Genomic DNA, 19,425 nt, shown 5'->3' with positions numbered 1-19,425 from the left:
GAATGGACCTTTCAGGCATCCCTTCTAAACCTTCAAAGATCTCTTTTGGCACCTTCATCCAACTCTTCCCTCTTTTGGCCCCAATCCATTTCAACCAACCACTAATAATCCAGAAGCACTCAGGTAATATGGGCAGCATTGATGGGACTATCTCCTTTTAGACAATGGAACCATCTTCATATTTAAGAGATACTCTGCTTATCAGGAAAGCAAAGGCTATTAAACCTATAAAACAATACTCTTTGCTCCAGTTGATCAAAGATCAATTGCAACAAAGCCATTCTCCTTAATGAAAGTCTCTGTGTCTTTAAATAGTAGTCTTTCTAAATGAGTACACTTCACTTTTCATTTAGCTTCAATATGTGCCTTTGCAGCACCATCTTTATCACTTAGAACGTGGCATCACAATCAAAGAGGTTCCGTTGATAGCAACACATTGTTAAGAACACATTCCCTCCTGTATTTGAGGGGAGGACTATAAATGTTTATAGAGTAGTGGTCATTTGCTAATCGTTTTTTCTAGCCTACTTGGCACTTTAGTGGGCCACTCAATGTTTGCTCAGTAAATCAATAAAATACTGCTAATTATTTGCAATGAACTGAGAAAGAACGATATAGTGAAATCGCTTAGAACAGGACAATTTTATATTTTACATTTATAATGCAATTTTCTCTCAACTCCCTTAAATTTTTAAGGCTAAAAAAAATCTCTTAATACTTAGAACTTTAAGGTATGCATGCAAATTTTACCCTTCAGTGAGCATCTTATTTTGCAGTAGAAAACTGATAAAGCACAGAAGTTTTGTGATTTGCATACAGTTGCTAATGGTTCCCTCCAATATTTGAGCTGAAAGATACCAAGTTCAATCTCCTTATTTCACAGATGAGGAAATCTGGACCCGCAGAGGTTCAGTCATACAACTTGTTGACAGCAATATCGGGACTATATAGTTTAGGTTATTGGGTTCCTAACCTAGTGATCTTTACATTTCACTGGAGGCTTTTCAAATGCTGCCGTCCAGACTCAGAGGTTCAATAGAAAATGCTTAATGCATGAGTGAAGTGACAAGGGTCAGAGCTGTACCCCTATTTCTACTTCCACTCTACCCAGAATTGAGTTTTTATCAGTCTTATATTGGACTTAACAGATATTTTGTCTGAACCAGGTAATACTTTGCTCAGTTTCAATAAAAACTAAACCAACCAAAACTATTCTGAAAGCTGTTTCTCTAACACCAGAATGCCTTCTCCACACAATGGGTTTATGGCAAAAACAGAACTTCCTATATGGAGACCAGTTCTCTACCTACCAAAATCATGGCAACTTTCTGAAGAGAAAATCATTTTCCTAGAAAAGCACATCTGGTCGCAGATCAAGATTAAGGAGCCAATTCCCAACTTCCTAAGTCCTTATAAAGAAATGATATTAAAACTTTTTACATCACAATTAGTTCCCTTGGTAATTCTGGGAACACATAGTAATGTGAAATTTGAATAACTTCCATTGGAATGCCCCTGCAGACTGACATAGAAAATTGTACACAGTGAGCCAGCTGAATGATAAGGGGACTTAATAATAAAAGAAAAGGGTAAAATAAGGATTTATGTACTCCCGGCTTTTCATCTCATTATTCCCTTCCTTACAAGTTAACATAAGTACTTTTAGGGTCTTTTGCCAAATAAATACATAACAGGCATCCCTACAAACTTATAGAGTTGATTTTGATTAAGAGGATGAATCTCTTTTTGACATAATTTTGACTTTAAGAAAACATAACATCTCAACAAATTGCATAGTATTAAACAGTTCTTTTTTAATACACACTCATTTAATTTACTTAAAATGAAACTTTTTATGAAATATTTTTAGGAACTAGCATCATGTTAAATAGTTTAAAAAACCACATACTTTTAAATTTGATATTATTTGCTCTATTCTTCTGTTTTCTTTTTTTATTTTTATATTTCTTCTTGACCTCTACCTTTTGATTAACTCAAATCCTTATCCATTCTCTATAAGTAAGTAAAGTTTACTCATAAAGATAACAATACATTCCTTCTAATTCCTGGGACTGTCCTGAGACATTATAAAGTTTATGGAAAGTTGTCAAATTAAATTTTTGTTCTTAAGGAATGACTGTCTGAAATCCTGAGTTTATTCCATTACCTCTCAAGGGGAATGATGCTCCCTATAACAGAATACTAAATGGTGGGTGGATAAAGAGAATAAACAGAAAAAAACAAAAACAAAAAACTAGCTGTAGCTGTACATTTTCTGAATATATGTTACACAGTTAAAAAATAAATCCAAGCAGAATAAAGTGATTGGAGAAAACTAAAAGACATCACCTAGCTACCTAGACCTCTTCTTTAAGATTCCGTATCTATAAAATAGTTTGCTTATTGAAAAGTGGCCAAAAAATAAAAAGTATATGTAAGAGTACATAGTCAACTAATCTATGATAAAGGAGGCAAGAATGTATTATAATAAGGAAAAGGCAGTCTCTTCAAGATATGGTGTGGGAAAACTGGACCACTTTTTTACTATACCATATACAAAAATAAACTCAGAATGAGTTAAATACCTAAATGTGAGACCTGAAACCATAAAACTCCTACAAGAAAACATAGGAGCACCTGGGTGGCTCAGTCAGTTGACTGTCCAACTCTGGCTCAGGTCATGATCTCATGGGTTGTGGGTTCGAGCCCTGCATTGGGCTCTGTGCTGACAGCTTAGAGTCTGGAGCCTGCTTCAGATTCTATGTCTTCCTCTCTCTGCCCCTCCCCTGCCCTCTCTCTCTCTCTCTCTCTCTCTCTCTCTCTCTCTCTCTCAAAAATAAATAAACATTTAAAAATTGTAAGCTATTTTTTAAGAGTATATATAAGTAGTTGCAAGCATCAGTTTTGGAATCAAATAGATCTTTATTTAAAAAAAGAAAACTTCAGGAAAAAAAATATCCTCAGACATGGTTTTTAAATTTTCCAAGCCTTACTCTCCTTATCAATAAAACGTACGTAATCTCTAATTTAATTTACTGTTTTGAGGATTGGATGAGAGAACATTTATAAAACATTTACTATAGTGCCTGGTTCACCGTAAGTATCCAATAAATAATAGCCATCCTTACTTTTCTTGTCTAATCATGAGGATTTTATTTGACTTAACAAACATATTTCAAACCCTGTATTTCAGTGGGAGTCTAGAGATTTTTTTAAAAAGTAATAAGTTGTTGAGGGGTAAGTAAAATGCCAGTGCTAGAAGGAAGTTTAGATATCATCTAATGAGCCCAACACTCTTAATCCAGATGAGAACACTGAGATTGCAGTAAATCTGCTCAAGTTCACATGGCTGGATAGTGGAAGACTATGAACCAGAATGTAGGTTTTTGTTAGTCCAGAGATGTTTCAAACATTCTTGTATTTAGTCTGAAGAGATAGCATTAGTTTTTAGTTTGAATGAAATTAAATAGAGCATGATTCATCAAAAAAAAATTTTTCAGCCTTCTCATTAGAGCCATTCTAAAGTAATTTAGATTTTTCTACAAGTTATTTCAAAGCTCTGTTATGCTTTAATTAATACTGCTAATGTGAAATACACAAAGACCGTATAAACTGAGAGACTAGGACTTCCACTTCCAGGAGGATGAAATACACTTATTTTCCCTATTCCTCCTGCTACTTACAACTTTAAACTCTGGACATAAAATGAACATTAGAAGACTGAAAAATGGAGAGGAGAAAGCAAACAGGCTAGGGACCTCAGAGCCCAAAGAACAACACAGCAATGAGTTCCCTGAGTTTTCATTTCTTCTCTTTTCTACACACATCTCAGACTGATTGCTGGAGAAGCCAATGACCCAGAAATGCCAACAGATGTAGATACAAAAAGCCCCAACAAAATCTTGTTCTTTATAACTATAGGACCAGGAAAGAAGTAACCTAGCAAGACTAAAAACTTTTAGAAAATAATAATCTACTATAGCAAAACACCACCCAAAGAAACCTGTGGCTTTTACCCTCCCCAGGCTGTAACATGGCACCCACTACTCATGCTGGATGGTGTCAGAGAAGGCTAAATACTGCCCATCCCTGATGGGCAGTAAAGAGGCAATTCTTTCCCATAGTGTCAGTGGAGACAATTTGGGGAGCAGTAACAAGACACTCTACCCCTTACCAGCCAAGGATCTATCAGCAAAGGTCTGGTGAGGTGCTAGCATGCCCACCTCAATGCAGTAGTAATGAGAAGCCTCTTTCCCTGACTTAGGTGTCAGTGGAGCCAGAGTGGGAAACCTGGACTCCTACCTAGCAGTACTGTGGCAGCATCCCTCCCATTCCCTGTTGGTACAGTGTTGGAGAAAATCAGCTAAAACAGTTTAAATAATATCCACAGTCTCCTAACACAATATCCAAAATGTTCAGGTTTCTATTAAAATCATTTATCATACCAAGAGCCAGGAAGATCTCAAATGGAATGTAAAAAGACAATCAATAGATGCCAACACTGAGATGAGAAAGATGTTAGAATTATATAACAAGATTTTTAAATAGTCATCATAAGGACTTTAATAAGCAATTATGAGCATTCTTGAAAGAAGCAAAAATAAATAAATAAATAAATAAATAAATAAATAAATAACTGCTGTAAAGAAATAAAACATCATAGCAAAAAACAGGAAATATAAAGAAAAACCAAACGGAAATTTTAGAACTTAAAAATGTAATAATTGAAATAAAGAGCTTAGTAAATGGTCTGGTCTCAACAGCAGAATGGAGAAGACAGAGGAAAAAATTGGCGAAGTTGAAGATAGACCAATAAATATTATCCAATACGAACAACAGAGAGAAAACAGACTAATAAACCAAACAGGACAGAACCTCTGTGTCATCAGAGGCCTAGAAAGAGAGGATAAAGAAGGTGGGGCTAAAAAGTATGTGAAATAACGGCTGAAAATGTTCCAAATTTGGCAAAAGACACAAACCTACAGATTCAAGAAGTTGAACAAACCTAAACAAGATAAATCCAAAGAATCCACATCAAGACACAGCACTGTCAAACTTCTGAAAGACAAAGACAATGAAAACCATCTTGAATATAGTCAAATAAAAATGACACCTTAACTGTAAAAGGAGAAACCATTTGAATGACCAGATTTCTCATCAGAAACCATGGAGACCAGAAGGAAGTGGCTCAACATTTTTCAAGTGATGAAAGAAAAGAACTGCCAATCCAGATTCCTATGCCCAGTGAAAATATCCTTCTACAATAAATACAAAGGCAAGAAATCCTCACATGAAGCATAACAAAGGGCCGTTTTTGCTAGCAGATCTATTCTACAGTAATGGCTAAAGGAAATTCTCTAACAGAAGAGAACCAATAAAGAAGGAACCTTGGAACAACAGGAAGAATAAAAAACTACAATAAGCAAAAATATGTGTAAATATGATAGACTTTCCTTTTCCTATTGAGTTTCCTAAATTATGTTGGATGGCTGTCATGGACTGAATGTGCTCCTCATAAGTTGAAGCCCTAATCCCCAAAGTGGCCCACCCCCCACCCAGGGTCTCTGAGCAGGTAATAAAGGTTAAAAAAGGGTGAGGTCCTATTCCTGTAGGGCTGGTATCCTTATAAGAGGAAGAGAAACCAGAGCTCTCTTTCTCTCTACCATGTGAGGACACAGAGAGAAAAAGGTTCTCAGTAAATCAGGAAAAGGCTCTCGCTAGGGACTGAATCAGATGGGATCTTGATTTTGGACTTCTCAGGCTCCAGAACTGTGAGAAAATAAATCTCTGTTGTTGAAGCCACTCTGCTGTTAGTATTGTGTTATGGCAGGCCGAGCAGACTCATACAATGGTTGAATTAAAAATTATAACATTTTTAAATGTGGTTCTAAATGTATGTAAAGGAAATATTTAAAACAAATATATTAGAAACAGGGAGGATAAAGAGACATAAAGGGAGGTTAGGTTTCTATACTTCACTGGAACTGATGAAATGACCCCAGTAGAGTGGAATAAGTTATATATGTATGGCATCATACCTAGAGAAGCCACTAAAAATTGATAGAAAAAGATCTGCTCAAAAACATAGATAAATTGTGATCACTGCAGCAGCACATATACTAAAATTGGAATGATAGAGGGAAGATTAAGAATGTACAATGGGACCAATTTCTTGCATTATACACAGAAATAAACTCAAAATAGGTTAAAAACATAAATTTGAGGCCTAAAACCACAAAACTCCTAGAAAAAAACATAGGCAGTAATCTCTTTGACATTAGCCATAGAAACACTTTTCTAGATATGTGTCCTCAGGCAAGGGAAATACAAGCAAAATTAAACTATTGGGACTACACCAAAATAAAAAGCTTTTGTTTTTGCCCAGCAAAGGAAACCATCAACAGAACAAAAACACAACCAACCAAATGGGAAAAATATTTACAAAGCATATAAGGGGTTAATATCTAAAATATACAAAGGATGTACACAACTCAATACCAAAAAGTAATCTAATTTAAAAATGCACAGAAGCCATGAATAATTTTCCAAAGAAGACATACAATAGCCAGAAGACACATAAAATGAGATATTACCTCATACCTGTCAGAATGTCTAGTGTCAAAAAGACAAGAAACAAGTGTTGGTGAAGATGTTGGGGGAAAAAAAGGAAGCCTTGTGCACTGTTGGTGGGACTGAAAACTAGTGCAATCACTGTGAAAGACAATATATAGTTTCCTCAAAAAAATGGAAAATAGAAGTATCATACAATCCAGTAATTCCCCTACTAGGTAGTTACCCAAAGAAAATAAAACATTAATTTGAAAAGATATATGCACCCCTATGTTTATTTCAGCATTATATACAATAGCCAAGATATGGAAGGAACACAAGTATCTACCTATAGATGAATGGATAAAGAAATGGTATTTATATTATATTACATTTATCATATTATTATAATTATATTATTTTATTATATATTATATATAATATACTTTTCAAAGATATATTATATATTATATATAATACATACCATTTCTTTATCCATTCATCTATACACACACAATGGAATATTACTCAGCCATAAAAAAAAGAATGAGATCTTGCTATTTGCAACATGGATGGATCTAGAAGGTGTAATGCTAACTAAAATAGGTCAGACAGAGAGAGACAAATGCCATATGATTTCATTCATATGTGGACTTTAAAAAAACAAAGCAAACAAACAGAAAAAAGAGATAAACAAAAAACTTAGGCTCTCAAATATAGAGAGCTGGTGGTTGCCAAAAGGAAGGTGGGTGGGGGAAAAGTAAAATAGGTGAAGGGGAGTAAGAGTACACTTATGCTGAATGAACACTAACATACAGAATTGTTGAATCGTTATATTGTACAACTGAAACTGATATAACACTGCATGTTCATTATACTTTAAAAAATAAATAACTTTTTTAACTTATAGATGAATCAAAATAGAATTCTAAAAAAATGTTTAAAGAAGCCAGAGGAAGGCAAGAAAGGCAAATAAAGAAATGAAAAATAGAGAATAGGCAGAAATCAAAATAAGAAGATAAATCTACAACATAACATTGTATATTAACATTTATTGATGAATGATTGGTCAAACCAGAAATTGTCCAAATGGAAAATGGACCAAGAAACTGGTCAGACTTGAAAATAGCCAGGCCTGAAATTAACCAAAATTCTTTGTTCCTCGGGTCTAGTAAAAAGATTTCTCTTATGCTTAATTCAATTTCTTTTTACCTATTGTCGGTCTTCTAGAGCTTCATAGAACCAATCTCAAAAAGTAAATTTTAGATTATCAAAACTTCAAATTAAGCAACTTCTTAATACTGTTAACTCATATTAAATTTAAAGTCAAATAAAAATCTTAAATCTTTAAAAAAAAAAAAAATCTTAAATCTTTGTCCCACATGAACTTCTCCAAAATTATGTATGCTTTGTACTGTACTGGGAAGACTTTTACACTTATCCTTATTAAATTTCATTTTGTTAGTTTCACTCTAATATTCCTGATTGTGACACTTTGGGATCTGGATTCTGTTATGTCCAATTTTGATTAATCCTTTCAAAAAATTAAACAAGCGTCCTTCCACCTTAACAAAGTCATCAATTAGCACAGCTCAATGAGAAAAGCCTATGTCATATAAAAATGACATTTTTACATATAAAAATAATATTTTTACATATAAAATATAAAATTTAAAAATTTTTATAAAATTTTTATAAAATTTTTATATATAAAATTTTTACATGTAAAAATAATCAGCAAGTTAGGGACTATTAGTAACAGATTGGAAAAATATTAACATTTAGAATCATAAATGTGGAAAAAGAGAACTGAGTATTAAAATGAATACTAGGTGAGGGACGCCTAGATGGCTCAGTCAGTTGGGTGTCTGACTCGATTCTTAATTTCAACTCAGATCATGACCCCAGGGTTGTGGGATCAAGCCCCATGTCAGTTAAAATCTCGGCATAGAGCCTGCTTAAAATTCTCTCTCTCTCTCTCTCTCTCTCTCTCTCTCTCTCTCAACCCCTCTTCTCCACTCATGGTCTATCTCTCTAAAATAAAAAGAATTAAAAAAAATTTTTTAACAAACAGATGAAAAGAGTCAACAAATTAGTCCCATAAATTTAAAAACAATATTGCTTCTTAGACACATAAGTAGGTTGCATGAAGCCCAGTAAAGGTAATTGTTCAGTTCAAAGTTAAAATGATAAAGCTGGATCCTGAACCAAAATTTTCTGATTCAAAGACTAGTATTCTTTTCCATACTGTTTCTCCCTGCTCATAGTAAAAACAATCAATTATTTTGAAGCAAATCTTTTAGTATCTAAGATAGAATCTTCTTTGGCTGTCTTTATAACTTTTGCCTTCCTGTTCTCATTTGATTCTAATTTTAGCCTTTAGTGACATGAATAAGCTAGATAACCCTTTAAGACAACATCAATGTTCAAAATCTTTGAACCAAAGGGATAGAAAATAAATTACTTTTCAAAGATGAGAACACATAGAAAGTAAAACATTATGGGCCAGTGGTTTCGACTAGTTGGGGCAACAAGCCCATGCAGCTGATGCAGTGGCCCAAGGTCCATGGCCAAGGGCCCCTAACAACTGTATCCAGTATGGGAGGTGCCAGACTGAGTGAACACAGAATGCTCCTCAACTGGGACAAGAGCTTCCACAGCAATGGCTTCATTTGGCAGTGGCTGCCACATCCAGCCTGTGCACTGGAAAATTCTCAGGGAATAAAATGTTTTTATGACTAGGAAAAAGGAAAGAAAGGGAGAAATTAGACTGATACTAGTTTGTAGGCCTTTGAGAGCTACCAAAGAACCCTAGGCTATAAGCTCAAGCCTGTGCTGCCTTAGACACTATTTGCCTGCCATTCAGTGGTGAATTAAAACAAAACCAAGAATAACCACTTAGCCCTCTCATAGCCTCTCCCCTCCAAACCTACCCCACACAAGAACTAGTCCCTGGCTAGACAAATTCACCTCCTCTGTTGGAGGAGCTTTTTATTAGCCATGCACAGAGGGCAGTCCACACTAGAATTTGCTTAGAAGCTTATTCTTACTACTTCACCATTATAATCATCATTTTATCCAATTCAACCCAACCTCTAAGGATATGACACACTACTTGTTTTTTCTGCTTTGTACTCTAGAGAGGGAAACCAGGATGGTTGAACTTCTTGTAGCCATCTTGCAACTGTGAGGCAAAATCATGGGGATGAAATGCAAGCGGAGGATGGTGGGAAGGGCTAGAGTCTAGAGTCTCAAGGGCATTGTTGATAATCAAGTCAACCCTGAGACTGCCTACCTCCAGATATCTAGTTAAATATCAGTAAATGTCCTTGTGACTTCAACTACTATGTGAAGCCAAACACATCCTGATACAGACCACCTGGTTATTGTGACATGCGTTCCATCCCCCACCCCCACAGATGTCAAACTGATAGTAATCAGAGGGGAGGTGGGGGGGGGTGGTGAAACAGGTGATAGGGATTAAGGACTGCACTTGTGGCGAGCACTGTGTGTTGTATGGAATTGTTGAATCACTATATTGTACACCTGAAACTAATATAACACTGCATGTCAACTGGAATTTAAATAAAAACTTTTCAAAAAAGAGAAACAAAACAAGACGAAATATGTGGAAATTTCCCTGTCAAGAAATTCCCCTACATCAAGGTAGAAACTCATAGTAAATAATCACTGTCTCAAGCAATACATGATTAATCTAGGAAATATGTTAGACAAGAAAATACCAGAAAGACCACAGGGCTATGTCATGTGTAAAATATTCCATTTAAATTACTTAACTCTGAATTTTAGAGATTTGTAGCAAGATTTACTGGAACAGCTTTCCCCAAATTGTGTCCAGGAAGACACTGTCACCATCCCATCAACCCTTTCCCACTCTTTGTCTAGCAACTAGGCTGTAACTCAGTGACCCTTCCTTTCTGCACAGGTGAAAGAGATCCAGGGTCCTCCCCTACATGTTTTTTTTCTAGATTCTACCACATTGCCCCCACCAATAACTTTTCAAACTACTCAGTAAGATGTATTTTATATGGTAGTGAATTTTAATATAAAATGCATTTATTTTGAAGACAATATTACAGTAACATTGATTTTAACTTTTTAAAAAAATTTACTCAATATCAATATTCAATTATCTCTTTTCATGTTTCCTTAGTTCTGCTCCATTTCCTTAGTTCTGCTCATATAGCTTTTCCACTTACCATCCAATTATTTCTCCATATTTTTACACATTTAATACTTAATGCTTCCATTTCTTCATCACAATATATTTCTTTCACCAGGATGTTACAATACAATATTTGTAGGGTATTTAGGACATGAGGATAATGTTTTCAATTTTTTAGGATTATAAAGTATGTTCATATGCACCTCTTCAACATTTTTCTTCTTTCATTACTTCCCTAGGATAAAAATCCTGGGTCAAGAAGTAAGAAAAAATTTCACACTCCTTAATACATATCACTATAGTGATTGCTTTTTTATTTATTTTGAGAGAGAGAGAGACAGGGAGACAGAGAGCATGAGAGGGGAAAGGACAGAGAGAAAGGAAGAGAGAGAATCCCAAGCAGGCCCCACGCTATCAGTGCAGAGCTGACACAGGGCTGTATCTCATGAACCATTAGATTATGACCTGAGCCAAAATCAGGAGTCGGACACTTAACTGACTGAGCCACCCAGGCATCCCATCATATTGATTTCTAAGAAGATCATACCGACTCATAATACTTCAGCAACAGAGGAGTATGGTTTTATCCAGCCTTGGTAGCACTAGATGTTTTATATATTTTGAGCATTTTGGCCTATAATTAATTATTAATTATTTAATTTGTATTTCTTTTATTACTAGTAAGAGGAATATTTTATATTTCTTAACTTCTATTTATTGTTATTCTATTTTTCTCTTTGTGATCTTTTACAATTATTTATTTATTGTGGTCTCTTGGTGGTAAACATTTAAAACAAAATAATTGGTCTATTATGCTGTTAAATATTAACTCTTTTATTACATATCATTGTATGTATTCCACAGTTATTAAAATTTTCACTGAAATTTAGAATTAAGGTCTACAGAGGTAATATTTTCTTTAGAGATTAGTTTTTTATTATTACACCTATATAGGCATATACCTTGCTTTAAAGTTTCTGGTTAGGTAGTGAACAAGCAATTTCCTACACTCTGGCTTTTACTGTTTTCAACATTTTAATCTGTGATTTCAGTAAGATGATAGGTGACAGCCTTATCAGACAGAGATCCATGAAGTGATAGGACAACTAACACCTCATTCTGAACTATGTGAAACAATGAACCAGTTCTAAAACATGTAATTTCATAGAAATAAGTATAAAGTTTAAACCTGGGGTCTAACAACTCAACTGTAGAAATAGAACATAAAGGAACTATTTCTTAACAGCAGCACATGTTTAAAGGAACTAAGGGGTTCAGTTGGCAGCAAGCTTACTATGAGTCCATAGTAGACATTTACTGCCCAAGACCTTATCTGATCCTACAATTATCCAACAAATAATCACTTTGCTCTGTACTCCTTAGACCATTCCTGGAGTATTGTGTTTGGTTCTGGGACTTTGGTACACTGAGCCTATTTCCCAGAAGAATGATAAAGGAAGATGAAGTGACTCAACACTAGGTCATGGAAAGAATGGGAAGTTGGCTTGGGATATTTTGGCTGATGACTAGAAGTCTCATGTAGGAGGTTATTACTGACCTGCAAATATTTTAATGTTTCCATGTCCTCTGAGGATCTAATTAGGGAAGAAACTAGCCATGGAGCCATCGTCTGATTAGAGAAAAGCATCCCCACTAGACAGATGAATTAGAGAAAAGTGCCATCTTCTCTGGACAAACATAGTGTCACACTTTGGTACAGAGAATGGCAAAGGGAGTGTGGCTACATTTCAGTCCCCATCTGTTACCTTGGTCACTCACTTTTGTGTACAGATTATTTAATTTTATACAGTGGCCCTAGTGCTAAAGAAGCGTCAGTAAATTATGGTCATGGACCAAACCCAGACTGTTGCCTGTTTTGGTTAATAAAATTTTGTTGAGGGGCGCCTGGGTGGCTCAGTCGGTTGAGCGTCCGACTTCGGCTCAGGTCACGATCTCGCGGTCTGTGAGTTCAAGCCCCGCGTTGGGCTCTGTGCTGACAGCTCAGAGCCTGGAGCCTGCTTCAGATTCTGTGTCTCCCTCTCTCTCTGCCCCTCCTCCGCTCATGCTCTGTTTCTCTCTCTCTCTGTCAAAAATAAATATTTAAAAAAATTTTTGTTGAAGACAGCCAAACTCATGTGTATTGTCTATGTCTGCTTTCCCACTACAATGGCAGAGCTGAGTTGTGGCAAAGCGCTATAAGGTCTGCAAAGCCTAAAATATTTACTGTCTAGCTCTTTACAGAAAAAGTTTACCAACTCCTGCTCTATAATGCTTTCTAATTTTCTTCTCTTCACAATTACCAGAATTTGTGGTGGCCACTAGGGACTTTAAGGGTGAGTGCTTATTTTTAAGAAGACTTTGGAAGAAAAATTGTTGAATCTTCCTGATTATTATGCTATTTGATCATCCTTCAATGAAATGTTGTTCTTAAAGTATGTATGTGTTAGATGCTTCCACTTGTGAATAACTGAAATTCACTTGGCTTTAAGCAGGAGGAGGTTATTGGAAGGGTAGCTTGATATCCATGAGAATCTAATGGCGGAGGTATGGCTGGGTCTCAGATAAGGACCAGAAGCATGGACTGAGCCTTGTAAGTCCTTGATCCCCATTTCCTATATCTCTGCTTCCCTCTGTGTACCCAATTTCTTTCATTTCTAATAATTTTTTATATGAAATTTATTGTCAAATTAGTTTCCATACAACACCCAGTGCTCATCCCAAAAGATGCCCTCTTCAATGCCCATCACCTACCCTACCCTCCCTCCCACCCCCCATCAACCCTCAGTTTGTTCTCAGTTTTTAAGAGTCTCTTATGCTTTGGCTCTCTCCCACTCAAACCTCTTTTTTTTTTCCTTTTTTTTCCTTCCCCTCTCCCATGGGTTTCTGTTAAGTTTCTCAGGATCCACATAAGAGTGAAAACATATGGTATCTGTCTTTCTCTGTATGGCATATTTCACTTAGCATCACACTCTCCAGTTCCATCCACGTTGCTACAAAGGGCCATATTTCATTCTTTCTCATTGCCACATAGTACTCCATTGTGTATATAAACCACAATTTCTTTATCTATTCATCAGTTGATGGACATTTAGGCTCTTTCCACAATTTAGCTATTGTTGAGAGTGCTTCTATAAACATTGGGGTACAAGTGCCCCTATGCATCAGTACTCCTGTATCCCTGGGGTAAATTCCTACACTTTTAATAATTTTTTAAATGTTTATTTATTTCTGAGAGAGAGCAAGATCATGAGCAGGGTAGGGGCAGAGAGAGAGAGAGAGAGAGAGAGAGAGAGAGAGAGAGAGAGAGAATCCCAATCAGGCTCTGTACTGTTAGGGCAGAGCCCAATGCAGGGCTTGAAGTCACGAACCATGAGATCATGACGTGACCTGAAATCAAGAGTCAGATGCTTAACTGACTGAGCCACTCAGGTGCCCCACTTTTAGTGATTTTTTAATCAAATGTGTACTTACAAATTTTAAAACTCTTTGTTATATAAGACCAATGAAGAGCAGTCCCTGCCCTGCTGTTTCTCACTCCTTGATTGTCATTTCCCAGAAGCAACCCAGAAGGAATGTTTCTGGCATTCCTTCCACCCATGTTTCTAAATAATGTGCCTATACTGCCATTTCTTGATTCTTTGAGTTTTAAATATTATTTATGTACTTCTTACTATGGAAATGAGGATTCTCCTTCCCTCTGCCTCCTAAGATATTTATATCACATATTTTTGCTAATCTTTAGGTATCTGATGTTTACATTGCCATGACTATGTGAATAAAGCAAACTTGCTAACAGTAAACCCTTCCAAAAATGGAAGAAATAATCTTGTGAGCTTACTGAGGTCTTAAAAACTGTATCAGGAAGCAGATATTTTCTTATCTTTATATCTCCAGTACCTTCTACAATGCCAGTATATGTGATGTAATCTTTAGAATGTATATTGTGAAAGAATTTAGCATTTAATATTTCCCAAAAAAGCATCAAAGTAGTTATTGTGGGGATAAAGATCATGTGTTCACTGGATTAGCACTTTTATTTTCCTTCAAGAATTTTTCCTTGCATTCACAGCTTGGCTGCCTGGTGCAAGAGGCCAAGCTATTGACCCATCTTGACATTGGACATGGCTTCCTCACTAAGCTTAATCATTTCTAGCTTTTGATTGAAAGTGAAAGACCTGGGACTCTTCTTTTCACGTACTTAGAGGCCACTGCAAGGTTATTAACTGGCTTAATTTCAATACTGTTGTGTCTCAGGGAATGAGGGACCCAAAAAGAGGGAGAGAGACTGGGGAATGGCCCATCAGTGGAGCAGTCAGACACGCTCAACATTTATTAAGCTCACCATCTTATATGGGTGCAGATCATGGCACCCCAAAACAATTACAGTAGTAACATCAAAGATCACTGATCACAGATCACCATAACATAATAATAATGAAAAAGTTTGAAATATTTCCGTAAGTACCAAAATGTGACACAGAGACACCAAGTGAGCAAGTGCTGTTGGAAATATGGCACAGATTGACTTGTTTCACACAAGGTTGCCACAAACCTTCAATTTGTAGGGGAGAAAACCCACAAAAATAAAAAAAATGCAATATCTGCAAAGCACAACATAACAAAGCACAGTAAAGCAAAGTATGCCTGAAGAGAGTAGTAGATAAGAGGAAGAGAACCATAACCCTTTCAGTGTTTCCAGCTTCCAAAGGGCATCCTGATGTCCTGAATGTGATGTCCTGAACCTAGCACACATATTTCACAGTGTAAGGATATGTTGGTTCAGTAACAAGGATTGAGATGAAGTCCGGTTTAGATTTAGGATATTTTTATTTCTATCTATTGGGATACCATACATCTATTAAAAATGCATGAATTTTTGTTACAAAAAAGCTTACTAATGTTCATACAGAACTAGGGGCAGAGCAGGAAATGGGTTTCTGTGTAGAACCAGATAAAATTGCATGTAACTGAGAGGCATACAAAAGTCAAGGCCTTTATTTAACTTTCAAGACTATCAACTTGACCTACAGTTGACCTTTATGATCATTATTACTGGGATTTTATGTTATAATTATTCACTTTATTTTATAATAATGATGAATCTTTCATTCACCTGAAATGACATTGATTTCATGTATCGATTTCTTAGTATAAAGTGGGGGAGGAGGAAAGGGTGCTATCTTTTGTTAAGCAGAGTGCTAGCTTCCGAGTGGGATGCTTTATCATATTGATTTAAGTAAGGGTTCCATGAGAACCAAGAAAAAAAAAATCAGAAACTTTATCTACTTTGAGCTATAGAGTCGGTCTTCAGTGAAAGGACATGGACTTTCCCAAAAAGATTTTCCCAAAGATGAATTCCTGTTTTGATATAGGAATGGTAGCTTTTGGTCAGGGGTTGCAAATCCACAGAAACACTTCATTAAAACTTGCACAGAATTTTAATAAGTATGAAAACTTTAAAAAAAATTATGGATCTCTGCCTATTCTTGAAAAATTGTTACTTCTGTCATCACTGGATCCTCAATCAACATGGTCACAAGGGCTGGACCTGAACAGGTTTTGTAACCTGTGTGTCCTCAGTAATATTTAAATTTACAATTCTTGGACTCTGAAGTATCAAGATTATCAAAGCTCCTGCCCTTAACACTGGTAGTATTTCACCCCCCTCCCTTCACTATTTATCATATCTTGGGTAGCATTAGGGGAGTGAAGTTACATCTTGGTGCTTTGAGGAGAGCTTTTACATAGTCCAATGGATATAGCTTTGTCATGATGATGTTTAGCAATTCATATTTTTTATTCTATCTTCTTGAAACTGGTCTTCTGTTTTTGTTTATTTGCTTATTTGCAAAATTTTTGGACTATATTTATGAAGCCAAAGTTCCTATGGGCCATTGATTCATTAAAAGGTAGGACAGAAAACACGGAAAAAATATTCTTTTGATAGAATACCAATGGGGAAGATATTAAGTAAATGATTGACTAATGTTAGAAAAAGTGGTACCATATTACAGTAGTACTATATTACAAGACACCATTTCCCTGAATTCCCTGAGGATCTTTCTAAATCACTAAAGACACCTCACTTTGAAAACCAGAAACTACAATTCAGAGTCACCTCAATAATAGTGTGTCACTGCCTCTTGCCCACCCTGAAGTCAGGATATCTACAGTGAACAATCTGAAGACTAATAGGTAGAAGTTATACTATAATGTATTTTAAATGCCACAGAGAAAACTAAGAATTAGTTCCATCTGAAATAGGTAGAATTATAGTTTAAAAAAAGAATTTTCTTGTTTTGTTAAGACTATTAGCACTGCTCTTTATGTAACTTTAAAAAAAATTAACATTTATTTTTGAGAGACAGAGAGACAGAACAGGAGTTGGGAAGGGGCAGAGAGAGAGAGGGACACACAGAATTCAAAGCAGGCTCCAGACTCTGAGCTGTCAGCACAGAGCCAGATGCAGGGCTTGAACCCACAAACTGTGAGATCATGACCTGAGCTGAAGTCGACACTTAACCAACAGAGCCATCCAGGCGCCCCTCTGTAACTTGTTAATCCACATCTGAATGTTAGTAGTTATTTTATAGTTGCTTACAGTTTCTTTTCTTCAAAAGTCTTGAAGACACAAATTAAGTTCAACTTCCTTTGAACCCCCAGCTTTTAACAGAGCACTTAGGTGTTCAGTAAATACTTGATGAATGGATAAATATATCAATTCACTAATTATACAACAGAAGACTTTTGGGGTAATTACTATTCAAATTTTAAAACTTGGGTTCTAAAACAATTAAATGTTTGGTCTCTTCTTTAGTTTCAAGTCTGTGTGTATGTGTATGTTTTCCTTACTATCTTCCTTTTACTTGTATCTTCTAAAGATGTTTATGTGGTTGATGTCATCCCACAGAAGACTGGATCTTAGGCTTGACAAAATGCCCAGCTAGGCCCATAAGCTTATAGAAGTTACAGTTCATTTCAGTAAGCATAAAATGTAGATTCTTGGGGCGCCTGGGTTGCTCAGTAGTTTAAGTGTCCGACTTTGGATCAGGTCATAATCTCACAGTTTGTGGGTTTGAGCCCTCCATGGGGCTCTGTGCTGATAGCTCAGAGCCTGGAGCTTGCTTTGGATCCTCTCCCTCCCTATTGCTCCCTCTCTTCCTCCTTCTCCTCCTTCTCTCTCTCTCCCTCTCTCTCTCAAAAATAAACATTTAAAAAATTTACTTATTTTTAATTTTTTTATATATGAAATTTATTATCAAACTGGTTTCCATACAACACCCAGTGCTCATCCCAAAAGATGCCCTCTTCAATACCCATCACCTACCCTACCCTCCCTCCCACCCCCCATCAACCCTCAGTTTGTTCTCAGTTTTTAAGAGTCTCTTATGCTTTGGCTCTCTCCCACTCTAACCTCTTTTTTTTTTTCTTCCCCTCCCCCATGGTCTTCTGTTAAGTTTCTCAGGATCCACATAAGAGTGAAAACATATGATATCTGTCTTTCTCTGTATGGCGTATTTCACTTAGCATCACACTCTCCAGTTCCATCCACGTTGCTACAAAGGGCCATATTTCATTCTTTCTCATTGCCACATAGTACTCCATTGTGTATATAAACCACAATTTCTTTATCCATTCATCAGCTGATGGACATTTAGGCTCTTTCCATAATTTGGCTATTGTTGAGAGTGCTGCTATAAACATTGGGGTACAAGTGCCCCTATGCATCAGTACTCCTGTATCCCTTGGGTAAATTCCTAGCAGTGCTACTGCTGGGTCATAGGGTAAGTCTATTTTTAATTTTTTGAGGAACCTCCACACTGTTTTCCAGAGTGGCTGCACCAGTTTGCATTCCCACCAACAGTGCAAGAGGGTTCCCGTTTTCCACATCCTCTCCAGCATCTATAGTCTCCTGATTTGTTCATTTTGGCCACTCTGACTGGCGTGAGGTGATATCTGAGTGTGGTTTTGATTTGTATTTCCCTGATAAGGAGCGACGTTGAGCATCTTTTCATGTGCCTGTTGGCCATCCGGATGTCTTCTTTAGAGAAGTGTCTATTCATGTTTTCTGCCCATTTCTTCACTGGCTTATTTGTTTTTCGGGTGTGGAGTTTGGTGAGCTCTTTATAGATTTTGGATACTAGCCCTTTGTCCAATATGTCATTTGCAAATATCTTTTCCCATTCCGTTGGTTGCCTTTTAGTTTTGTTGATTGTTTCCTTTGCAGTGCAGAAGCTTTTTATGTTCATGAGGTCCCAATAGTTCATTTTTGCTTTTAATTCTCTTGACTTTGGGGATGTGTCAAGTAAGAAATTGCTGCAGCTGAGGTCAGAGAGGTCTTTTCCTGCTTTCTCCTCTAGTGTTTTGATGGTTTCCTGTCTCACATTCAGGTCCTTTATCCATTTGGAGTTTATTTTTGTGAATGGTGTAAGAAAGTGGTCTAGTTTAATTCTCCTGCATGTTGCTGTCCAGTTCTCCCAGCACCATTTGTTAAAGAGACTGTCTGTTTTCCATTGGATATTCTTTCCTGCTTTGTCAAAGATGAGTTGGCCATACTTTTGTGGGTCTAGTTCTGGGGTTTCTATTCTATTCCATTAGCCTATGTGTCTGTTTTTGTGCCAATACCATGCTGCCTTGATGATTACAGCTTTGTAGTAGAGGCTAAAGTCTAGGATTGTGATTCCACCTGC

The sequence above is a fragment of the Leopardus geoffroyi genome, chromosome A2 (genome assembly GCF_018350155.1).
Source record: "Leopardus geoffroyi isolate Oge1 chromosome A2, O.geoffroyi_Oge1_pat1.0, whole genome shotgun sequence".
NCBI lineage: Eukaryota > Metazoa > Chordata > Mammalia > Carnivora > Felidae > Leopardus > Leopardus geoffroyi.
Note: the sequence above shows the minus strand (reverse complement) of the source record.